Raw genomic sequence first — 24,415 nt, 5'->3', positions numbered from 1 at the left:
TCAAGCTCAAAGGGCCAGCTCGGCATTGGCTCAAAAGCCTCCCAGAAAATACCATTGGAAGTTGGGAAGAGCTCGAGGATGCGTTTCGAGCAAATTTTCAGGGGACTTATGTCTGCCCTCTGGATGCAGACGATTTAAGTCACATAACTCAACAGCCCGAAGAGTCAGCATGCAAATTCTGGAACAGGTTCCTCACCAAAATAACCAAATAGTCGACTGTCCGGACGCTGAAGCCTTAGCAGCCTTTAAGCACAACGTCCGAGACGAATGGCTCGCCAGACACCTCGGCCAGGAAAAACCAAGAACAATGGCCGCACTAACAAGCCTCATGACCCGCTTTTGCGCAGGGGAGGACAGCTGGCTGGCTAGATGCAGCACCAGCGACCCGAGTACATCCAAAGTCAGGGATGGAAATGGGAAATCACGACGCAGAAAAGATCAGAGCCGGAATAAGGAAAATGGCCCAAATAGCACGGTGGTCAACGCCAGATTCAAAAGCTCTCGATCGAGTAACAAAACACTGCCCCTCAATGACAACAGTGACGAGCTATCCAACCTAAACAAAATTCTGGATAGCCTATGTCAAATACATAGTACCTCCGGGAAGCCTACAAACCATACCCACAGAGATTGTTGGGTCTTCAAGCAGTCCGGCCGACTTAACACCGAACACAAGGGGATCGACGCACAAAGCGAAGACGACGAACCCCACAAGCAGCACGCCGGAAAACAGAAGACTTTCCCACTAGAAGTCAAAACAGTGAACTCACTTCATGTGATAACACGAAACTCAGTGCGGCACCTGCCATACCAGGACACCATCCGCAGAATGGGGGTAGACCCTACCAAAATTCGCCGTAGCAGCACTTCCTTCAAAGGAGTGACGCCAGACCTTCAAGCCAATTGTACAGGCTCTGTACCACTAGAGGTTGTGTTCGGTTCATACGACAACCTCGGCCGCGAAAAGCTCAGTCTCCATATCGCCCCATTTAACAGTAGCCCTTAAGCACTACGGGGACGCGAAGCTTTCGCCTGCTTTAATGCAATACCACATTACGCGTCTCTTGCACTTAAAATGCCCGGTCCACGCAGCATAATCTCATTAAAGAGTAACTCCGAGTGTTCCTCGACCACGGAGAACGTGAGACTGCCTTGATAGCCACACACTAATCCGACCTTGCAGGTCAAAGCCCCTAAAAACAGGTCATTCAGACCTCGGACACGGTTAGGCGAGTCCGGCATAACTAAACAAGGGGCTTCCCAGCCGCATACCCCTTTACAAGGGGCCGCGCGTATAAACGATGAGAGCCAATAAAGCTCAACTTTATTCATCTTCCAAATTATACTTTATTTTAAATACAACTTTTGCACGATATTTATTCCGAACTAAGTCCTTCTCTTTTACAGATGAAGCACGTACTACACCCGTCCAGGATACAGCACAATGGAGACACAGGTGCAGACGTGCAGCAGGGACCCGTTGCAAGGATTCTTTTTAGGTTAAGACCCTGCGTAAACCTTTCTTATTGTCTCTTGTTAATACACATCCCCTGTTTTTCTACCATAACCGAGGAGGAGGCTGGGGTTTTGGCATCGGCCGCATCAGAAGTTCCCGCCTGTACCTGGACACTAGGGGCTTAGGGCATTGTTCTGCCCGGTATCATAAAGACCGAACACCTCAGGGAGTGTTCGGCGTCTCGAGTTAGGCCTTATATGCATCAGCTCCGAATCATGTCTTTGGTCAAATGTTGGGTTTGCCTGGCTCCTGTGTTTTGCTGCCTTACGTTCCGCTCCATCGGCCAACGCGGCACCAGGAGAACTACTGCGATTGTGCCCCGGTTCGGCCGGGCGAGCACCTCAGTAGAGAAAGCCGAAAACTGACTGTCATGATATAGCGAGAGACTGGTCAACCACTCGATCGACTATTGGAATGTTTAGAATTCCTCCTCTTTGGCGAAGGACCGCTTCCCGGTCAGGCACTTACGCACCCCGAGTTAGGGGAGCGCGGTGCCTCTAGGGGCTATATAGTAGCCCCACCTTCGAGCTCCTATGGCTAAGTGAAAGTGATAAAGCATTATAGTCCGGTTGCCTAGTTTGCTACGCTATCACCTCCTTAAAAAGGACCAAGACATTGGATTAAGTGTGAAAAAGCGCTTTTCTTTTTGCAAACACCCCCGCACCATGTGCGTGGGGGCTGAAGCCAAAGACTGCAATCTTTCAGGTTATACATACATATACGACCGCACAGGAGATAGTTCAATACTTGAACGCACAAGTATAAAAAGCTATGGCATTATAAACATGATCTCACAAATCATACACGTCATTTGAACATGACATCTTTCGAGCACTGCGACTATATTAAACGAGCGCCCTGCAGGACTTCCTCAAAATAGTGCTCGGTGGGTAATCGACTTTTTTCCGAACCCCGGGATGCAATAGCGGTGGCATCCATGTTCGCCCAGTATGTCTTCACACGGGCGAGAGCCATCCGTGCACCTTCTATGCATGCCGACCGCTTCATTGCCTTGATATGCGGCACCGCCCCAAGGAATTGCTGCAAACAAGCCAAAATAGCTCTTTGGCTTGGGCCTTTCCGGCCATAAATGAGCGACCACATCCGTCATGGCAAGTCCGAACAGTCTATTCAGCTCAGCCCACTCAGCCAGCCGATCGGTCAACGGAAGTGGACACTCCGGACTATGGAATTGAGACCAGTAAAGCTCTTACATTTCGTGATCCTTCTGGCTTCGGAAGTGCACGACTACGTCCGCCGCACTCGCCGCCAAATCCAAATAAGGATCCTCCACAGCACACAACTGGCCCAGCTGAGCATACTTCGGATCCATGAACTTCCTACGCAGAAGAAAGGGCTTTCCAGCCACAATGTCTCCGGCTTGACGCAGTTCCTCTTTCATAGCCCGCATCTCACTCCGGGCATCCTTGAATTCGGCGGCGGCCTTCTTCAGGCGCTCTTGCTCCACTCGGTGTTCTCGTTCAAGAACCTCACAACGGTTGGTAGCATCTTTTAATTTCAAGGCCATTCCGGCCATCTCTTCCCTGCTTCGGCAGTGAGCAGCCTTTTCGGCTTTTAGCTCTTCCGCTGCCTTCGAGGAAGCCGCATCACTTATCCTGGCTTGCTCCTTGGCTCGAGCAAGCTCTGCTCGAAGGTCTTCCACAGTAGCGGCGCCATCTGCATCAAGTATACAAATTGTAAGGAACGGGCATCAGCTCCCTTACTAGGCAACCGCGGAGCAACCACCTACCTTGCGACTCGTTAAGTCGTTTATTTGACCAGCGCGATGTCCGCATCCGCAACATTGAGTTGCCTCTTCAGTTCGGCAACTCCATCAATCCGGCTAGCCACCGAACGTTCCGCCACCTGCATAGGAAAGGCGACATTCCATAACTGAGATTATGATCCTTGGCACGCTGTCGCTTTCGACAGCATACCACGTCTCAGGGGCTACTATCTATACAGGGCGCACTCCATGTGCAAAACTGTCCAAGGTATGTCATTTTTTGCGTACCTCAAACCCCGTCAGCAAATTTCTGACGGCCCCAAACAACCCGCTTTTGGCGGATGAGATCCTCTCAATCACCATACTCATTAATGCGCGGTGACATTCTGAGATAGACGCCCTCTTGAGAAAATCCTGCAGCTCCACCGGCCGTACTCCAATCAGTGCCGAACTCTCCGGCCCCGCCGGACTCGGGGAGACCCTTCGTGACGACACCTCAGGGTCATCCGCCCCGCCCGATGGGGCGGCAGATGGAGGCGTCTCGCTCTCCATCATCTCCGGACGAAGGTCCCCCGAAGATGGGCTCTGCTGAGATGGGCTGAGATCCGAACTGCAAGGTGAAGACTTTGGTTACCTTCAGAAATAATACAGGGGCGTCCCCTATTACAAAAATTCCCCTTTTTTACTTACGGCTCGCTGGAGGGCTGATTCCTCTGAAGAGACAGCACGGCCGGGGCTCCTCCCGACGCAGGACCTTCCGGTACAGATTTCTTTCCCCGCTTTGAGGCCTTGGCCTCCGGGTCTTCGGAAGCAGTCCTCTTCTCCCCGTGGAAGGAGGGACTCTCGATTCCCCCCTTACTGAAAGCCTCCTTGACAGAGGTGGTAGTATCCCTGTGCCCCCCTCCGCCCTCCTCTGAAGGCGCAACCTCCAACATTTTGACTAACACGGGATCCGGCGTGATCTCAGGGAGGGGGGCCGGACACCGTATCAGTTTTGCTTGCGCTATCCACTCCTGTCCAAGGGATAGCTGGTTAAAAGGCAAACCCATGATAAATAAATGGACAATATGTCCAGACACAGGGCTACTTACTTGAGTATCCGGGCGATTGCAGCTTAGGCCAGCATCCTCGGTCAAGTCCGCATGCATCTCTTGCGATCCGAAGAACAGTTTGTACATCTCCGCGGGTGTCAAACCCATGAAGTGTTGGAGAGCTCGTGGCCCCTCCGGATTAAATTCCCACAGGCGGAGAGGGCGACGTTTGCAGGGCAGAAGGCGCCGGATCAGCATAACCTGTGCCACTATGACCAGATTAATCTCCCTTTCTTGGAGGCCTCGAATCCGGTCCTGCAACAGGGGTACGTCTTTGGACGGCCCCCGGTTAAGCCCCTTGTTGACCCATGACGTCAGCCGTTGTGGAGGGCCCGAGCGGAAGACGAGCGGTGGCCTCTGCCTGCTGCCCCTGGGAGCGGTGACATAGAACCACTCCTGTTGCCACAAGTCAAGCTCCTCCTGAAAAGAGCCCTCGGGCCATGGAACATCGGCCCTCTTTCTTATAACCGCTCCGCCGCACTCTGCCCAACGCCCCTCAATCATCTTCGGCTCCACATTGAAGGTTTTGAGCCACAAGCCGAAGTGAGGGGTAGTGCGGAGGAAGGCTTCGCAGACGACAATGAATGATGAGATGTGGAGGATGGACTCCGGAGCTAAGTCATGGAATTCCAACCCATAGTAAAACATGAGCCCCCTCACGAAGGGATCCATCGGGAAGCCTAAACCCCGATGGAGGTGAGACACGAACACGACGCTCTTGCCGGGCTCGGGAGTAGGAATAACTTGCCCTCGAGGAGGCAACCTATGCGAAATCTCGTAGGTCAAATACCTGGCGTCTCTCAGCTTTAGCACGTCTTCTTCCGTGATGGAAGAGGGCATCCACCGGCCTCGTAGGTCGGAGACGGACATTGTCAAAGGTCGAAGGTACCCGAATCTGGAGCCCTGGGTGTTGGTACTCGGGGCGAGGGGTGGATTCGATTGAGGATTGAAGAAAAAGAACGGGCCTTGGTCTCATTATAAAGAGGAAAAATACCAAGAGCCGTCCCCGTGACCGTTTGGAACCCGCCTTTGATGGAGGGGGCGTGGCAACGGGCGCGGTTGGGTTACCCACGTCCGTATTTATGAGAATCCCGGAATAAGGGGAACACAATCTCTCCTTCGACAAGACATGCCAAGGAAACCGCTTCGCTAAACACGTTGAGGTGGTACAATAAAAACGATTCGAGTAAAGGCTTGGTGGTGGTGTGTGACGTCACGCCACCAAATATGTCAGTAGATTGAACTTGTGTAAATATTATTCTCTCTACGGTGGTGCGTGGAATTTATTTTGCAGAGCCGGATACTATCCTGGTGTTCACAATCTTCCATAGATTATTCGGAGGAGGAACCCACCTTGCAATGCCGAATACAATATGCGCGCCAGACTCGTCGTCATTGAAGCCTGGTTCAGGGGCTACTGAGGGAGTCCTGGACTAAGGGGTGTCCGGATAGCCGAACTATCATCATCGGCCGGACTCCAAGACTATGAAGATACAAGATTGAAGACTTCGTCCCGTGTCCGGATGGGACTTTCCTTGGCGTGGAAGGCAAGCTTGGCGATACGGATATGTAGCTCTCCTACCATTGTAATCGACTCTGTGTAACCCTAGCCCTCTCCGGTGTCTATATAAACTGGATGGCTTTAGTCTGTAGGACGAACAACAATCATACCATAGGCAAGCTTCTAGGGTTTAGCCTCCTTGATCTCGTGGTAGATCTACTCTTGTAACACACATCATCAATATTAATCAAGCAGGACGTAGGGTTTTACCTCCATCAAGAGGGCCCGAACCTGGGCAAAACATCATGTCCCTTGTCTCCTGTTACCATCCGCCTAGGCGCACAGTTCGGGACCCCCCACCCGAGATCCGCCGGTTTTGACACCGACAGGGGCCCTGCTGCACGTCTGCGCCTTTGTATCCGTTGTGCCGTATACTAGAAGGGTATAGCACAATTGTCACATCCCTAGTCTGGTATGACTTAGACTAGCTAGCCATTTGTGCATCATATTTAAATTTCATTTAAATTTGAAATGAGGATTGGTGGAACCCTCAGAATCATTTTTGGAAATGACCCAAATAAAAATTTCTCCAAAAGGGTCAAAGAAAATGCTCATGTTGCCCTCTGAAAATATTGGACAGAGATAAAAATCAAAACAATATTTTTAGGAGCTCATGGACATTTATTTTGGCCATTTGGATTAATTCGATAAATATTTGCATTGGAAATATATTTCTATATATATGAAATATGGTCCAAAAATTATGCCAATTATAAAAGAGCTCTGGAATAATACCATTAGCCCCTACAAAAATTGGCATAATAAAATTAAATGATTTAATATATTTATTAAATCAAACAAATGTCAGAAAATTAGAAAAGAAAACAGAAATAAAAGAAGGAGGGGCTTACCTGGGGCTTCCCCTGTGCAGCCCAGCCGCAGCAGGCCGGCCCAGCCAACAGGTGGCCCAGCCCACCTGGCCCCCCCTCCTCTGTCGTCTTCCTCCCCGACAGGGGAACGGCGTGTGCCCGACGCTCGCCGGCACGCGCGCGCACCACCTCCCCCCCTGCTGGCCACCTCCTGCTTCCCCGGACTCCCTCGATGCCCCGGACGAAGCCACGCAGCTGCCCCGCACCGCTCTCACTCTCCCTCGCCCTCCTCTTCTCCCCCTGCTCTCTCTCCCTCTCACCCGAGAACCACCGCCGCCGCCGACGGGCATCACCGTAGCCACCGCCTCTCCCTCGCCTCCCCGTCGTCCCCAGGAGCTCCGCCTCGTCGCCAGCTACCTCCTCGCCGAGCCACGCAAGCCGGAGTGCCCCGTGGAGCCGTCGCCGTCGCCAAATTCGAGTCCGGCCGCCGTGGATCCTCGCCGGCGATTCGGGAGCTACCGGGCATCCCCGACCTCGCCCTCGCGCTCGCTGGTTCCGCGGTGAGCCCCCGCACCGAACCCCCTCCTCCCCGTGTCCGTTTGCACCATCTAGGCCTTAGCTCTGCCATGGCGGAAGCTCGCCTCCGCTCGAGCTTGTCGCCGGCGTTGCTCCGGCGACCTTTTGGCCACGCCAGTGCACCTAGCACTCTCGCCGCACCTCGTAGTGCCCCGCTAGCACTTTAGTTCGCGCGTTTGCATGCTGCAGCCGCGTCCCCGAACACAGCCGAGCTCCGGCCGCCGCCGCAAGCTTGCTCCGGCGAGCTCCGGCGCCCCCGCAGCCCCCCCATCAGCTCCCCTGGTTGCGGACGAAGACGGGCTACGCCCCGGTGGTCTTCGCCCGATCAAACGCTGTCTGTAACGCAAGTCCGGCGAGTCGCCACCGCGCTAATGGTCGCCGCCGGCCAGAACTCCGGCGGGCTGACGTGGCTTAGTTAATTAGTCACTAACCCCCACCTACTGACGCTGACAAGTGGGCCCCAGGGCTTAGTCAAAGCTAACCAGCCCAGGTTTGACTCGGGGTTAACCCCAGTGTCACTGACGTGTGGGTCCCACACGTCAGGTTTGACCCTGGACAGCCGCGTTGACCCGCTGACGTCGTGCTGACGTCATGCTGGCGCAGTATATAATTTCTGGATTTAATTAAATCAGGAAATTCCAGAAATTGTTTTAAACTTCAAAAATTCATATCAATTCAACCGTAGCTCAGATTAAAATAATTTATATATGAAAAATTATCAGAAAAATGCAATCTTTCCATCTGTACTAGTTTCATGCATGACAAACCAACTTATACATGCTGAATATGGGAAAACACATTATGGCATATATAAGAGACCTAATTTAGAAATGCATTTGAACCTTTGGTTCAAATGGACTTCAAACCAAATGTTTACTAGTTGCATTAGCTCAACAGCATCACATCTACATGCCATGTTCATGCATCATATTGTTGCATATGATTGTGTATTGATTGCCGGCACCGTTCCTTCTCGATAGGTCCTGCTCCGGAGACGTTCCAGAGTACCTGTCTGTGAAGCAGTGCCTCCCTTGTTGTTTTACCAGGTAAGCAAACCCCCCTTGTTCATTTCGATAAAACCCTACTCTCTCGCTCCTGCTCTTAGTTATTGCATTAGGACAACAATGATTCATCTGCTACTTTGTGCTGCGGTAGTTGAACCCATTCCTCTGCATGACCTGTCATTGCCACAGTAATTAGTTGAAACCCACTAGCATGTGTAGGAGTTGATTGAAGCCATTGTTGTGTTCCTACCATGCTATGCCTGCTATTGCTTAGAGTTGTGTCAGGTCTGATTCATTGGGAATGAATTGGAGTGTTACGATATGTTCTGATGCTGAGAGTGAAGTGTGTGAACACGATTTGGTAAAGGTAGCGGTGAGAGGCCATGTAGGAGTACATGGTGGGTTGTCTCGCTGGAACTGTCCTTAAGCCCTGAGTTCTGTGTATGTTGTCCAATGACTCGATACTACCACACATTGGGCTCCGGGCGCTCCAAGCCCTCTCGACTTATTAACCAACTTGGTCTCTGTCCAGGAGTCGCAACTAGTTTCTGGTGTTTGTAGGTAGTGCTATTTTTCTACCAAGTGGCACCCGGCAGGGTGGGCTTGGGACAGACTAGGCACACGTGGCCCGGTGTACCGAGTGGCACCCGGTTGGTGGGCTCGGGAACCCTGTACACATCGTTTGGGGCCGTAAGCGACACCCCGGCCGGATCTGCTTGCGGATGGAACCCGAATAGGCGATAAACCTGGACTAGAATCTTGTGTGGTTAGTCAGGTCGTGGCCGACACCCTCGCCAGGCTTCCGCTTGAAGGTTGCCGAGATACATGACGTGTACATGGCGGTAAGTGGCGAGAGCGTGTGTGAAGAAGTACACCCCTGCAGGGTTAACATGATCTATTCGAATAGCCGGGTCCGCGGTTATGGACTTCTTGGATGCTTACATGGTACATAGACAACTTGAAGTGGATACTCTAAAATGCTCAAGACAAGTGTGAGTGCTATGGATGGCCTTCTCGTAGGGAGACGGGGATGAATCCATAGTAGTGTATTGTGTGGTGATTAGTGGACTCGTGTACGTTGTTTCACCTCAAAAGTTTCTGGTAGTCGTAGAATAGGATAGTCACAGAGTCAAAGCTGGCTTGCTGCAGCTAAACCCCACATTACCCTCTTGATACAAATGCATGTATGATAGGATCTGATGTAAGTCTTGCTGAGTACCTTTGCACTCATGTTGCTTTATTTATGTTTTGCAGCGGAGACTTCGATCTTACTAGGATTCTCATGGACTTCGACTAGTAGCTAGTACCTCAGCTACGATCTTGATCGGATGTTGTAGATAGTCAGGCTCTTCAGCCTTTTTCATTTGTAGATGTCTGTACCCAGACATGTAATGCTTCCGCTTGTTGCTTGTATGCTCTGTATGATGGGTCTAGTGACCCCTGTTTGCAATAATTGCTATGACGGCTCTTCTGAGCCTTTATCTATATGAGTTGTTGAGTTATGCTATGATGCCATGTTGTACAGCACATACTTGCATGTTATGCGTACGTGTAATGTGTATTGCTATGTGTGGGATCTGACTATCTAGTTGTTTATTCTTAGTAGCCTCTCTTACCGGGAAATGTCTCCTAGTGCTTCCACTGAGCCCTGGTAGCTTGCTACTGCTCCGGAACACTTAGGCTGGCCGGCATGTGTCCTTCTTCGATCCTGTGTCTGTTCCTTCGGGGAAATGTCACGCGATGAATACCGGAGTCCTGCTAGCCCGCTACAGCCCGGTTCACCGGAGTCCTGTTAGCCCAGTGCTACAGCCTGGATTCACTCGCTGATGACCGACACGTTCGATGTTGGGTCATGAATGCCTGTCCCTGTAAGTTAGTGCCACTTTGGGTTTACGACTAGCCATGTCAGCCCGGGCTCTTTATCATATGGATGCTAGCGACACCATTATATACGTGTGCCAAAATGCGCAAACGGTCCCGGGCAAAGGTAAGGCGACACCCGTGGGGATACCGTGCGTGAGGCCGCAAAGCGATATGAGGTGTTACATGCTAGATCGATGTGGCATCGAGTCGGGGTCCTGACAGCTTTGGTATCAGAGCCTGACTGCCTGTAGGATTACCAAGCCAACCGGTCGAAGTTGAGTCTAGAAATTCTTTAGTTATGTAAGGGAATTGATTGTGGGAAGGAACGTAAGGCTCTTTTACTCCTTTACCTCATGACCTTCTGATCTGAGTCATCCTATCTTTCCGACGGGATTAAGGAACTAGGCTTCTCTTCCGTCTATCAGGATCACGTGTTACTACTCCGTAGTCCCATAGGACTGGTTGATCAGAGTCATACCCAGTTTTGAGTATTTCCGGTGTAGTCTGTTTAGTACTATCCCAGAACCTTGAGTGGTGATGTTGAGTTGTTGTACTACCCCATTTTTAGTATGATGTCTCATTCTGAGCATTTTACTGCCGTTATGCTGCCGGAATTTCCCTAGGAGTTCGAGTGATACTAATTCCTTGTCCTACATTCTACAGTCCATAGTTGATGCTGATTCCGTCCTTGGTTCGTTTCTCAGGATGTCATCGGCTAAGCGAAGTTCCGTCGCTCGTAGCCAGAACCATTGAGATGGTAGGGATGAGGATCCTCCTGACCAGCCTTCGTTGCCAGAGTTCATGCTAGAGATGGAGAGGAACAAGCGTGAGTCTAACCGCTTGTTGGCACGTATCGAGGAGAATACCGCACATCAGTTCAAGGGATCTGTGACCATTCATGACTTTATCCGCTTGCACCCACCTACCTTTCATCATTCCATCGAGCCACTCGATGCAGATGACTGGCTCTGTAGCATCACCCATAAGTTGCGTTCCGCGAACGTAGCTGAAGATGACAAGGTCACTTATGCCACATATCACCTAGAAGGTCCTGCTAGTCTTTGGTGGCAGAACTATGAGGCTATGCTTCCAGTTGGCCAGATTCCTACCTGGAAGGATTTCACTGAGGCTTTTCGCGAGCATCACATTCCCCAGGCCCTCATTGATCGCAAGAGAGAAGAGTTCTGTAGTCTCACCCAGAGTAAGATGGCTGTTGATGCTTATAGCAGAGAATTCGAGAACCTTGCCCGCTATGCCACAGAAGAAGTGTCCACGGACGCCAAGAAGCAAGCTAGGTTCCGGAAGGGTCTCAACCCCAAGTTGCGTCATGATCTCCACCTGCATCATTGTGATACATTCCAAGCCCTTGTGAACAAGGCCATCAATGCAGAGACAGCTCAACTCACTTACGAGGAGTCTCGTAAGCACACCCGTGATTTGGGATCTTCCTCCGGTTCTAGTTCCCAGAAGCGCCGGATTTGGGTTCCAAACTCCGCTCTTCCTTCCGGTTATACACCGAGGTCATCCTATGTGGTGCCTTCTCCAACTCCGTCGTATGTTCCACCCAGGTCTACTGGTAGACCGTTTGTCAGTGCGGGTCCCCGTCCAACCTCAGGGACTTGCTTCACATGCGGGAAGCCAGGACACTATGCACGTGATTGCTCTCAGACCAGTTATGCTCCACCCCAGCCCGAGAAGACTGTTGGCTGTATTAAGCCATCACGCAAGATGATCAGTGTCAAGTCAGCCCCCACTGAACGTGGACGTGTGCATCACGTCTCAGCTAAAGACGCTCATGATGATCCAGATGTCGTTCTTAGCACACTCCTTGTCAATTATCACCCAGCATCAGTTCTATTCGATACTGGAGCATCTCACTCCTTCATTTCTGAAGGTTATGCTCGTTTGCACGACATGTCATTTTGTGATATGCCAACTCCGCTTGAAATCCAAACCCCAGGGTCTAGATGGCAGACCACCAGAATCAGCCATGGTAACAAAATTCTTGTGGATAGACTTGTATTCCTTGCATCACTTGTAGCCCTCAAGTCTTCAGATATTAACATCATCTTGGGTATGGACTGGATGACAGCTCATCATGCCAAGATTGATTGTTACACAAGATCTGTTCAGCTTACACACCCATCTGGCAAGATAGTCACCGTCTCCACTAGAGTTGCAAAGCGTCAGCTCTATTCTCTTAATGCCAGCCCTCTTCCAGACCTTGAAGATATCCCGGTAGTCCGTGACTTTCCGGATGTCTTTCCAGAGGAACTGCCAGGTGTTCCACCTGACAGAGATGTAGAGTTCGTCATAGATCTTATCCCAGGAACAACTCCAATCTCCCGGAGACCTTACAAGATGGCACCCTTAGAACTAGCCGAGCTTAAGAAACAACTCGATGAGTCCTTGCAAAAGGGTTTCATCCGTCCTAGTTCTTCTCCTTGGGCTTGCCCCATCCTCTTTGTCAAGAAGAAAGACGGTACGGACCGGATGGTTGTAGATTATCGTCCCGTTAATTTGGTCACGATAAAGAACAAGTATCCGCTTCCCAGGATCAACGACCTGTATGATCAGCTCGCTGGATCCTCAGTCTTTTCCAAGATGGATTTAAGGTTAGGCTACCATCAAATCAAGATCAGAAATGGGGACATTCCCAAGACAGCTTTTGTCACTCGTTATGGCCAGTACGAGTACACCGTCATGTCCTTTGGCCTAACCAACGCCCCAGCTACATTCTCCCGCTTGATGAACTCGATCTTCATGGAGTACTTAGATAAGTTTGTCGTGGTTTACCTCGATGATATTCTTATTTACTCGAAGAACGAGGAAGAGCATGCCGAACATCTTAGACTTGTTTTAGAAAAACTCAGAGAACACCGCCTTTATGCCAAGTTCTCCAAGTGTGAATTTTGGTTGCCAGAAGTGACCTACCTATGCCACGTAATCTCTGGTAAGGGCATTGCTGTCAATCCCGAGAGAGTTCAAGCCGTTCTCGATTGGACTCCACCTGAGACCGTGAAACAAGTTAGGAGTTTCCTTGGTCTAGCCAGCTATTGTCGCCGCTTTGTTGAAAACTTCTCCAAAGTAGCCAAACCCCTCACGGAACTTCTCAAGAAAGATAAAAGTTTGAGTGGTCCCCACGGTGTGAGTACAGTTTTCAGGAACTGAAAAGACGCCTGACTTCTGCTCCCATACTTGTGCCACCGGATTTCACTAAAGACTTTATTATCTACTGCGACGCCTCACGACAAGGACTAGGTTGCATTCTTATGCAGGATCGTCATGTGATTGCCTATGCATCTCGACAGTTGCATCCACATGAGGAGAATTATCCTACACATGATCTAGAGCTTGCAGCCGTAGTCTATGCACTCAAGACCTGGCGACATTACCTCCTTGGTAAACGTTGCGAGATCTACACCGATCACCAGAGTCTCAAGTATATCTTCACCCAACCGGATCTGAACCTTAGGCAAAGACGTTGGTTGGAGTTGATCACAGATTATGATCTAGGGATTACCTACACCCCAGGCAAAGCCAATGTCATGGCTGATGCTCTAAGCCGTAAATCCTATTGCAACAATCTCATGTTGCAGCAAGGCCAACCACTTCTCCATGAGGAATTCTGTAAGCTTAACCTTCACATAGCTCCTCGCAGATTCCTTTCTACCCTGGTGGCGAAACCTGATCTTGAAGATCGGATTATCGCTGCTCAAAAGCAAGACACAGGAATTTCTCGGATCAAGAGAAACATTAAGAAGGGAGTTGGTGGATGTTTCTCTATGGATGATCGTGGTGTTGTTTTCTTTGAGGATCGCTTGGTGGTTCCCAAGAATCAACATCTGCGACAATTGATCCTTAAGGAGGCGCATGAATCTCCTCTCACAATTCATCCCGGTAGTACTAAGATGTATCAGGATCTACGCCAGAGGTTCTGGTGGACTAGGATGAAGAGAGAAATCGCTGAGTTCATTGCTAAATGTGACATTTGCCGTCGTGTTAAGGCAGAGCATCAAAGACCTGCTGGCACCCTTCAGCCTTTAGCTATTCCTGAATGGAAATGGGATAAAGTTGGTATGGACTTCATCACAGGCTTTCCCAGGACCAAGAGAGGGAATAATGCTATCTTCGTAGTCGTTGATCGTCTTTCCAAAGTGGCTCACTTCCTTCCTGTTCGAGAGAGTATCACTGCTAGTCAGCTTGCTGACTTATACATTTCTCGAATAGTGTCACTTCATGGTGTTCCACTAGAGATCAACTCAGACCGTGGCAGCCTTTTCACTTCTCATTTCTGGGAGAGTTTCCAAACTGCCATGGGAACCCATCTTTCTTTCAGTACCGCTTTCCACCCTCAGTCGAGTGGCCAGGTGGAACGGGTCAATCAAATTCTCGAAGACATGCTCAGAGCTTGCGTTATCTCATTCGGTATGGATTGGGAGAAATGTCTTCCTTTTGCCGAGTTTGCTTATAACAATAGCTACCAATCCAGCCTCAAGCAAGCTCCTTTTGAGGTTCTCTATGGACGAAGATGTCGAACACCTTTGAACTGGTCAGAAACCGGTGAAAGACAATTCTTTGGACCGGATATGATCCAGGAGGCAGAAGAGCAAGTTCGCATCATTCGTGAGAATTTGAAAACAGCCCAGTCTCGTCAGAAAAGTCAGTACGATCGTCATCATAAGGATATGACTTATGAAATTGGCGACCAAGCTTACCTTCGGGTTACTCCGTTGAAGGGTACCCATCGTTTCGGTATCAAGGGCAAGTTGGCTCCTCGATACATTGGTCCCTTTCGCATTCTCGCTAAACGAGGAGAGGTTGCCTACCAATTGGAACTACCCCCACATCTTTCTCGAGTTCATGATGTCTTCCACGTCTCTCAACTCAGGCGTTGCTTCTCGGATCCCATCCGCGGAGTGGACCACGAAACGCTTGATCTCCAAGATAACCTCACATACCGAGAGTACCCGGTTCGCATTCTTGATCAAGCAGAGCGTGTTACCCGACGTCAGAACATCAAGTTTCTCAAAGTTCAGTGGTCTCATCATTCCGAGAGAGAGGCTACTTGGGAGCGAGAAGATCGTCTTCGACTGGAGTACCCCGCTTTCTTTTTGTCGACCCCTGAATCTCGAGACGAGATTCTTTCAAGTGGGGGCGAGTTGTCACATCCCTAGTCTGGTATGACTTAGACTAGCTAGCCATTTGTGCATCATATTTAAATTTCATTTAAATTTGAAATGAGGATTGGTGGAACCCTCAGAATCATTTTTGGAAATGACCCAAATAAAAATTTCTCCAAAAGGGTCAAAGAAAATGCTCATGTTGCCCTCTGAAAATATTGGACAGAGATAAAAATCAAAACAATATTTTTAGGAGCTCATGGACATTTATTTTGGCCATTTGGATTAATTCGATAAATATTTGCATTGGAAATATATTTCTATATATATGAAATATGGTCCAAAAATTATGCCAATTATAAAAGAGCTCTGGAATAATACCATTAGCCCCTACAAAAATTGGCATAATAAAATTAAGTGATTTAATATATTTATTAAATCAAACAAATGTCAGAAAATTAGAAAACAAAACAGAAATAAAAGAAGGAGGGGCTTACCTGGGGCTTCCCCTGTGCAGCCCAGCCGCAGCAGGCCGGCCCAGCCAACAGGTGGCCCAGCCCACCTGGCCCCCCCTCCTCTGTCGTCTTCCTCCCCGACAGGGGAACGGCGTGTGCCCGACGCTCGCCGGCACGCGCGCGCGCCACCTCCCCCCCTGCTGGCCACCTCCTGCTTCCCCGAACTCCCTCGATGCCCCGGACGAAGCCACGCAGCTGCCCCGCACCGCTCTCACTCTCCCTCGCCCTCCTCTTCTCCCCCTGCTCTCTCTCCCTCTCACCCGAGAACCACCGCCGCCGCCGACGGGCATCACCGTAGCCACCGCCTCTCCCTCGCCTCCCCGTCGTCCCCAGGAGCTCCGCCTCGTCGCCAGCTACCTCCTCGCCGAGCCACGCAAGCCGGAGTGCCCCGTGGAGCCGTCGCCGTCGCCAAATTCGACTCCGGCCGCCGTGGATCCTCGCCGGCGATTCGGGAGCTACCGGGAATCCCCGACCTCGCCCTCGCGCTCGCTGGTTCCGCGGTGAGCCCCCGCACCGAACCCCCTCCTCCCCGTGTCCGTTTGGGCCGTCTAGGCCTTAGCTCCGCCATGGCCGAAGCTCGCCTCCGCTCGAGCTTGTCGCCGGCGTTGCTCCGGCGACCTTTTGGCCACGCCAGTGCACCTAGCACTCTCGCCGCACCTCGTAGTGCCCCGCTAGCGCTTTAGTTCGCGCGTTTGCACACTGCAGCCGCGTCCCCGAACACAGCCGAGCTCCGGCCGCCGCCGCAAGCTTGCTCCGGCGAGCTCCGGCGCCCCCGCAGCCCCCCCATCAGCTCCCCTGGTTGCGGACGAAGACGGGCTACGCCCCGGTGGTCTTCGCGCGATCAAACGCTGTCTGTAACGCAAGTCCGGCGAGTCGCCGCCGCGCTAATGGTCGCCGCCGGCCAGAACTCCGGCGGGCTGACGTGGCTTAGTTAATTAGTCACTAACCCCCCACCTACTGACGCTGACAAGTGGGCCCCAGGGCTTAGTCAAAGCTAACCAGCCCAGGTTTGACTCGGGGTTAACCCCAGTGTCACTGACGTGTGGGTCCCACACGTCAGGTTTGACCCTGGACAGCCACGTTGACCCGCTGACGTCGTGCTGACGTCATGCTGGCGCAGTATATAATTTCTAGATTTAATTAAATCAGGAAATTCCAGAAATTGTTTTAAACTTCAAAAATTCATATCAATTCAACCGTAGCTCAGATTAAAATAATTTATATATGAAAAATTATCAGAAAAATGCAATCTTTCCATCTGTACTAGTTTCATGCATGACAAACCAACTTATACATGCCGAATATGGGAAAACACATTATGGCATATATAAGAGATCTAATTTAGAAATGCATTTGAACCTTTGGTTCAAATGGACTTCAAACCAAATGTTTACTAGTTGCATTAGCTCAACAGCATCACATCTACGTGCCATGTTCATGCATCATATTGTTGCATATGATTGTGTATTGATTGCCGGCACAATTCCTTCTCGATAGGTCCTGCTCCGGAGACGTTCCAGAGTACCTGTCTGTGAAGCAGTGCCTCCCTTGTTGTTTTACCAGGCAAGCAAACCCCCCTTGTTCATTTCGATAAAACCCTACTCTCTCGCTCCTGCTCTCAGTTATTGCATTAGGACAACAACGATTCATCTGCTACTTTGTGATGCGGTAGTTGAACCCATTCCTCTGCATGACCTGTCATTGCCACAGTAATTAGTTGAAACCCACTAGCATGTGTAGGAGTTGATTGAAGCCATTGTTGTGTTCCTACCATGCTATGCCTGCTATTGCTTAGAGTTGTGTCAGGTCTGATTCATTGGGAATGAATTGGAGTGTTACGATATGTTCTGATGCTGAGAGTGAAGTGTGTGAACACGATTTGGTAAAGGTAGCGGTGAGAGGCCATGTAGGAGTACATGGTGGGTTGTCTCGCTGGAACCGTCCTTAAGCCCTGAGTTCTGTGTATGTTGTCCAATGACTCGATACTACCACACATTGGGCTCCGGGCGCTCCAAGCCCTCTCGACTTATTAACCAACTTGGTCTCTGTCCAGGAGTCGCAACTAGTTTCTGGTGTTTGTAGGTAGTGCTATTTTTCTACCAAGTGGCACCCGGCAGGGTGGGCTTGGGACAGACTAGGCACACGTGGCCCGGTGTACCGAGTGGCACCCGGTTGGTGGGCTCGGGAACCCTGTACACATCGTTTGGGGCCGTAAGCGACACCCCGGCCGGATCTCCTTGCGGATGGAACCCGAATAGGCGATAAACCTGGACTAGAATCTTGTGTGGTTAGTCAGGTCGTGGCCGACACCCTCGCCAGGCTTCCGCTTGAAGGTTGCCGAGATACATGACGTGTACATGGCGGTAAGTGGCGAGAGCGTGTGTGAAGAAGTACACCTCTGCAGGGTTAACATGATCTATTCGAATAGCCGGGTCCGCGGTTATGGACTTCTTGGATGCTTACATGGTACATAGACAACTTGAAGTGGATACTCTAAAATGCTCAAGACAAGTGTGAGTGCTATGGATGGCCTTCTTGTAGGGAGACGGGGATGAATCCATAGTAGTGTATTGTGTGGTGATTAGTGGACTCGTGTACGTTGTTTCACCTCAAAAGTTTCTGGTAGTCGTAGAATAGGATAGCCACAGAGTCAAAGCTGGCTTGCTGCAGCTAAACCCCACATTACCCTCTTGATACAAATGCATGTATGATAGGATCTGATGTAAGTCTTGCTGAGTACCTTTGTACTCATGTTGCTTTATTTATGTTTTGCAGCGGAGACTTCGATCTTACTAGGATTCTCATGGACTTCGACTAGTAGCTAGTACCTCAGCTACGATCTTGATCGGATGTTGTAGATAGTCAGGCTCTTCGGCCTTTTTCATTTGTAGATGTCTGTACCCAGACATGTAATGCTTCAGCTTGTTGCTTGTATGCTCTGTATGATGGGTCTAGTGACCCCTGTTTGCAATAATTGCTATGACGGCTCTTCTGAGCCTTTATCTATATGAGTTGTTGAGTTATGCTATGATGCCATGTTGTACAGCACATACTTGCATGTTATGCGTACGTGTAATGTGTATTGCTATGTGTGGGATCTGACTATCTAGTTGTTTATTCTTAGTAGCCTCTCTTACCGGGAAATGTCTCCTAGTGCTTCCACTGAGCCCTGGTAGCTTGCTACTGCTCCGGAACACTTAGGCTAGCCGGCATGTGTCCTTCTTCGATCCTGTGTCTGTTCCTTCGGGGAAATGTCACGCGATGAATACCGGAGTCCTGCTAGCCCGCTACAGCCCGGTTCACCGGAGTCCTGTTAGCCCAGTGCTACAGCCTGGATTCACTCGCTGATGACCGACACGTTCGATGTTGGGTCATGAATGCCTGTCCCTGTAAGTTAGTGCCACTTTGGGTTTACGACTAGCCATGTCAGCCCGGGCTCTTTATCATATGGATGCTAGCGACACCATTATATACGTGTGCCAAAATGCGCAAACGGTCCCGGGCAAAGGTAAGGCGACACCCGTGGGGATACCGTGCGTGAGGCCGCAAAGCGATATGAGGTGTTACATGCTAGATCGATGTGGCATCGAGTCAGGGTCCTGACAACAATGGTCATTTGTAAAAAAGAAAAACCCAGGTGAAAGAATCTGGTGTGACCGTGCGTAAAGTCGGTTAATCTTAATGAACCGTAAAAAATCAATCTCTTGAGTGTAAATAGGGTCGAGCCGAACTATGGACCTTTTACATGCGGGCAGCCCCTAGCACCACATAGGGGGGCATAGTCGTTAATCAAGCTCAGGTTTATCTGGGCTGCTACAACTAGGTGTGCACCGAACGCGTCTAGCCGTGTTTGTGGCCTCAAAGACCGATGAGGTACTCGGGTTGGAGGGGCCATTTAGTGGTTCGGCTGCTAGAGCTACCACGTAATCTTCCACACGAAGAGAACGCTCTGTGTTTCCGCTGATTGTGATGACACCACGTGGACCGGGCATCTTAAGTTTGAGATAAGCGTAATGCGGTAGTGCATTGAAACGATCGAAGGTCGTTCTTCCGAGTAGTGCATGATAGCCGCTTCGGAACGTAGCGATGTCGAAGATTAGTTCTTCGCTTCAAAAATTGTTGGGAGAACCAAATACAACCTCTAACGTCAAAGAGCCCGTGCAGCGGGCCTCTACGCCTGGTATTACTCCTTTAAAGGTAGTACTGCTTTGGTTGATTCTTGATGGGTCTATCCCCATCTTGTGGATAGTGTCCTAATATATCAGATTAACACTACTGCCGCCGTCCATGAGGACTCGGGTAAGATGGTATCCGTCAATTATCGGTTCGAGCACCAAGGCGGCCGAACCTCCATGCCAGATACTAGTCCGATGATCCCATGCGATCTAAAGTGATCGGGCATGCCGACCATGTGTTGAATTTGGGGGGACGGGTTCTACAGCATATACGTCTCAGAGCGCGCATTTGCGCTTCCTCTTTGGTATGTGGGTGGCATAAATCATGTTCATTGTTTTGACCTCTGGTGGAATTTTTTTCTGTCCCCCAGTGTTTGGCTGGCGAGGTTTGTCCTCATCTTCAATTGGCGGCTCCCTCCCCTTGTGTTCGGCGTTTAGCTTGCCGGCCTGCTTTAAGACGCAGCATTCTCTGTTGGTGTGTTTCGCAGGTTTCTCGGGGATGCCATGAATCTGACAGGACCTGTCTAGAATTTTATTTAGGCTGGACGGACCATCTATGCTGCCTTTAAATGGTTTTTTCCGTTGACCGGGTCTGGAGCCCCTGAATCCAGCGTTTACCGTTGTGTTGTCTGGGCTGTCTTCATTATTTCGACACTTCTTTTTATTGTGTCACGGTTTTCCATTGCCATCCCTTATTTCGGATGTGCCTGGATCACTGGTGCCGCTTCGGGCCAACCAACTGTCCTCGCCCGCGCAAAAGCGGGTCATAAGAGTTGTTAGGGCTGCCATTGTCCTAGGCTTTTCCTGGCCGAGGTGTTTGGCAAGCCATTCATCCCGGGCACTGTGTTTGAAAGCTGCTAGGGCTTTGGCATTCGGACAGTCAACGATTTGGTTCTTCTTGGTGAGAAATCTTGTTCCAAAGCTTACGGGCTGACTCTTCGGATTGTTGAATTATGTGACTTAAATCGTCTGCATCTGGAGGTCGGACATATGTCCCTTGAAAATTAGCCCTGAACTTTCAACTTGAGGGGAAGGTATTTGATGGCGTCGAGATCGTCTCCGCGAGCCATATGGGTGTGAAGAATAAAGTCCTCAATCCAGACTGAAGGGTCTGTCGTTCCGTCGTATGCCTCGATGTTTACGGGTTTAAACCCCTCTGGAAATTCATGATCCAGCACCTCATCGGTGGAGCACAGGGGGTGTGCGGCGCCACTGTACTTGGGTGTGTCGTGGCGTGGGTCTGACGGCTGTAGTGTTCGGTGTTGATTCCGAGCTGGTAGTCGATCAGTATAGTCGGTTTGGTGGCCGTGATCCTGCATAGGAACGTGTTTCCTAGATCCATAGATGGACCTGGTCATACCAGTTCTTTTGTCCAGGAGCTCACGTAGATCGTGTGCTGACCTGTGTGCGACGTCATTAGCCACTCTGTCTCGGCCACGGGGTGGTCGGTCCGGCAGATCAGCCCTATTGTTTTTCGGCGGAATGGGCATGATAGCCTCGTCGCCGAATTCAGGAAGCAGCTTACATTTTGGGTAGCTCTTTGTCTGGTGATCACCGTCGTATCTTTCATCAGTGTTGATCGCTTCGTTCCATCTGTGGTTGAGTGTATCCTGCGCAGCTTTAAGCCGTTGCTTCTGCTTCTTCAAGCTCCTTGCAGTGGCAATAGGCCTCTTGTGGAGGTTCTCTTGTTCCAAGTGCTTTTCCGGGATGATGTGTGCATCGTCGTGCGGACTATTCTCCTCTCCGGAGACAGTTTTATAAGTTTTGTCTTCGGCATCGCTGTGATCGGACAGCGGCCCCGGACCGTGTTCGCCATCTCCTTGCTCGTCTTGCTTCATCGCGGGGTCTGAGAGGTCTTCATTGTCTTCGGCATCGTCCGGGGTGTTATTCTTTCTTGTACCGGTATCGCTGTTTTTGCTATGGCAGGGTTTAGAGCGGCGTCGCTGACGTCAGCGCTTTTGGCTGCTTCTCAGGAGTCGTTGCATCCCTTTGCTCCTCGCCATTGTTTCCTTTGGGTGTGGCCACCATGTATATGTCATATGATGAGGTGTCTGTCCAGCGCCCTATGGGCGGTGGTTCCTGTTCTACCCCGGTATCGTCGTCCATACCGTCGATGTCTTTGGAGTTGAAATCAAGCATGTCGGTTGAGTCGTCGACAGTGGCTATTAAGTTGGTGATGGGTGGGTAACGAATTCCTTCGTCTTCCGCTTCCCATTCAAGCTGGACATAGTTCGACCAAGGGTTTCCTGACAAAGAGAGAGATTTTAATGAGTTTAGAACATCGCCCAAGGGCGAGTGCTGGAAGATATCCATGGAGCTGAACTCCATGATCGGCGCCCAGTTAGATCCGATGGGTGCGGATACACGCGGTTCGGAGCCTATGGCCGGGGACGAGTCCGAGGGTCCGATGACACAGACCTCATTGGAAGTGAAATCTGTGTTTGGCTCTATCGTTGTTAAGTGTGCGGCTTCTATGGCAGGGTCCATCCTCCCGTCCTCGGATGGCACTATCTGCATTAGATCTAAAGCCAGGGCAGCTGGAGGTGTGATCTCCTGAACACCGTCCGATGGCAGATCTAGGTCATGCTTGTCACAACTGTAGGGTGCACCTGTCATGGGCTCGAATCCGTTGAAGATCAAGTCTCCGCTGATGTCGGCAGTATAATTCAGGCTTCCAAACCTGACCTGATGGCCAGAGGCATAGCTATCGATGTGCTCCAGATGGCCAAGCAAGTTCGCCCGTAGTGCGAATCCGCGATCTGTCCGGGAAGGAAAACCTCACCCTGGACTGCATCGTTGTAGATGATTGAAGGAGCCATCAAGCCTTATGGTGATGACATAGTGGAACTCTCAATGAAAGCACCAATGTCGGTGTCAAAACCGGCGGATCTCGGGTAGGGGGGTCCCGAACTGTGCGTCTAAGGCTAATGGTAACAGGAGGCGGGGGACACGATGTTTACCCAGGTTCGGGTCCTCTCTATGGAGGTAATACCCTACTTCCTGCTTGATTGATCTTGATGATATGAGTATTACAAGAGTTGATCTACCACGAGATCGTAGAGGCTAAACCCTAGAAGCTAGCCTATGATTATCATTGTTCTCGTCCTACGGACTAAACCCTCCGGTTTATACAGACACCGCAAGGGGCTAGGGTTACACAGAGTCGGTTACAGAGAAGGAATCTACATATCCGAATTGCCAAGCTTGCCTTCAACGCAAAGGAGAGTCCCACCCGGACACGGGACAAAGACTTCAATCTTGTATCTTCTTAGTCCAACAGTCCGACATAAGCATATAGTCCGGCTGTCCGAGGACGCCCTAATCCAGAACTCCCTCACGGTGTGGGCTATTTATAGCCTAGAGGCAACCCGACATGATATGTCTGAAATGACCCTAGGTCACTAAGGGACCTGTCGGCATCCTGGATTTGGGGGTATCCAGCCTTGCCTACCTACGTCCCACCACGTGGCTCCATCGACGGCCTGGTATGGCCCAGCTTTAGCATCAACAACACAAGACCCTCGTGAGGGGCCAAGCCTCGTGAGGTGGAGGATGCCAAGACCCCCAAGGGGATCGGCCTCCCCAGGCTGGCTTCCGAGGGCCGAAGAGTTCTATGCAAGGATCACCTCACGAGGCTTAGCTAACGTGAGCTATGACGACCAAGGCTAGGCGGTCGCAAGGAGGGCCCAGAGCGCTGGTTTCCTCTTCGGTGCAAGGGAGGCAAGCCACAGGCGCGGAGTCCCGAGGAATCAGCCAAAGGTTTCCATTCTCGTGCAATGAGACTAAGACCGCCAGGACGGCAGGACAGAGGTCATCAACGAGCCCACCACAGCGTCACGACTAGAGGCTTTTCGCAGGCGAAGACTACTTTTGTCAGGATAAGTTGTACTACTTGTCCCCTTTCAAATCCTGCCGTTGTGGGATCCCTTCTCGTCAACATTTGGGAAGAGGACCAAGGCCACTATAAATAGGACTAGCCACCACCATAGAGGCACAACAAGTCAAACTAGCTCACACCACACCAGCTCAAGAGCACCGCACCTCCTGAGGCCAGTTCATCCACTGTACAAGTTCATCCTCAGCCCTTCGAGGCAATCCACCAAAACGCTAGAGTAGGGTATTACACCGCAAGGTGGCCCGAACCAGGATAAACTGTTGTGTCTCTTTGTCTCTTTGAGCTTGTCGCGCTAGGCTTAGGAGGATCACGAGTAGGCAGGCTAGGTAGGTTAAGATCTCTACACGCACCCCAGACTTTGAACCTATCAAGGGTTTGCAGATCCCATAATCTCACATTTGGCGAGCTAGGTAGGTGTGCGTCGGACCTTCTCTTCCGTCGACTGACCCACCGCCACTCTGACACCTCCATGGCCGACGCACGCCGGGCTCATGCTAAGCGTCAGGCCGCAGTCGCCGCCCTCGTCGCCCAGACGGCCCCGGTGGGTGATGGTTGTGCCCT

The sequence above is a fragment of the Triticum aestivum genome, chromosome 4B (assembly GCF_018294505.1).
Source record: "Triticum aestivum cultivar Chinese Spring chromosome 4B, IWGSC CS RefSeq v2.1, whole genome shotgun sequence".
In the NCBI taxonomy this organism is placed as follows: domain Eukaryota; kingdom Viridiplantae; phylum Streptophyta; class Magnoliopsida; order Poales; family Poaceae; genus Triticum; species Triticum aestivum.
The sequence above is the reverse complement of the archived record's forward strand: the minus strand, read 5'-3'. Positions refer to the sequence as shown.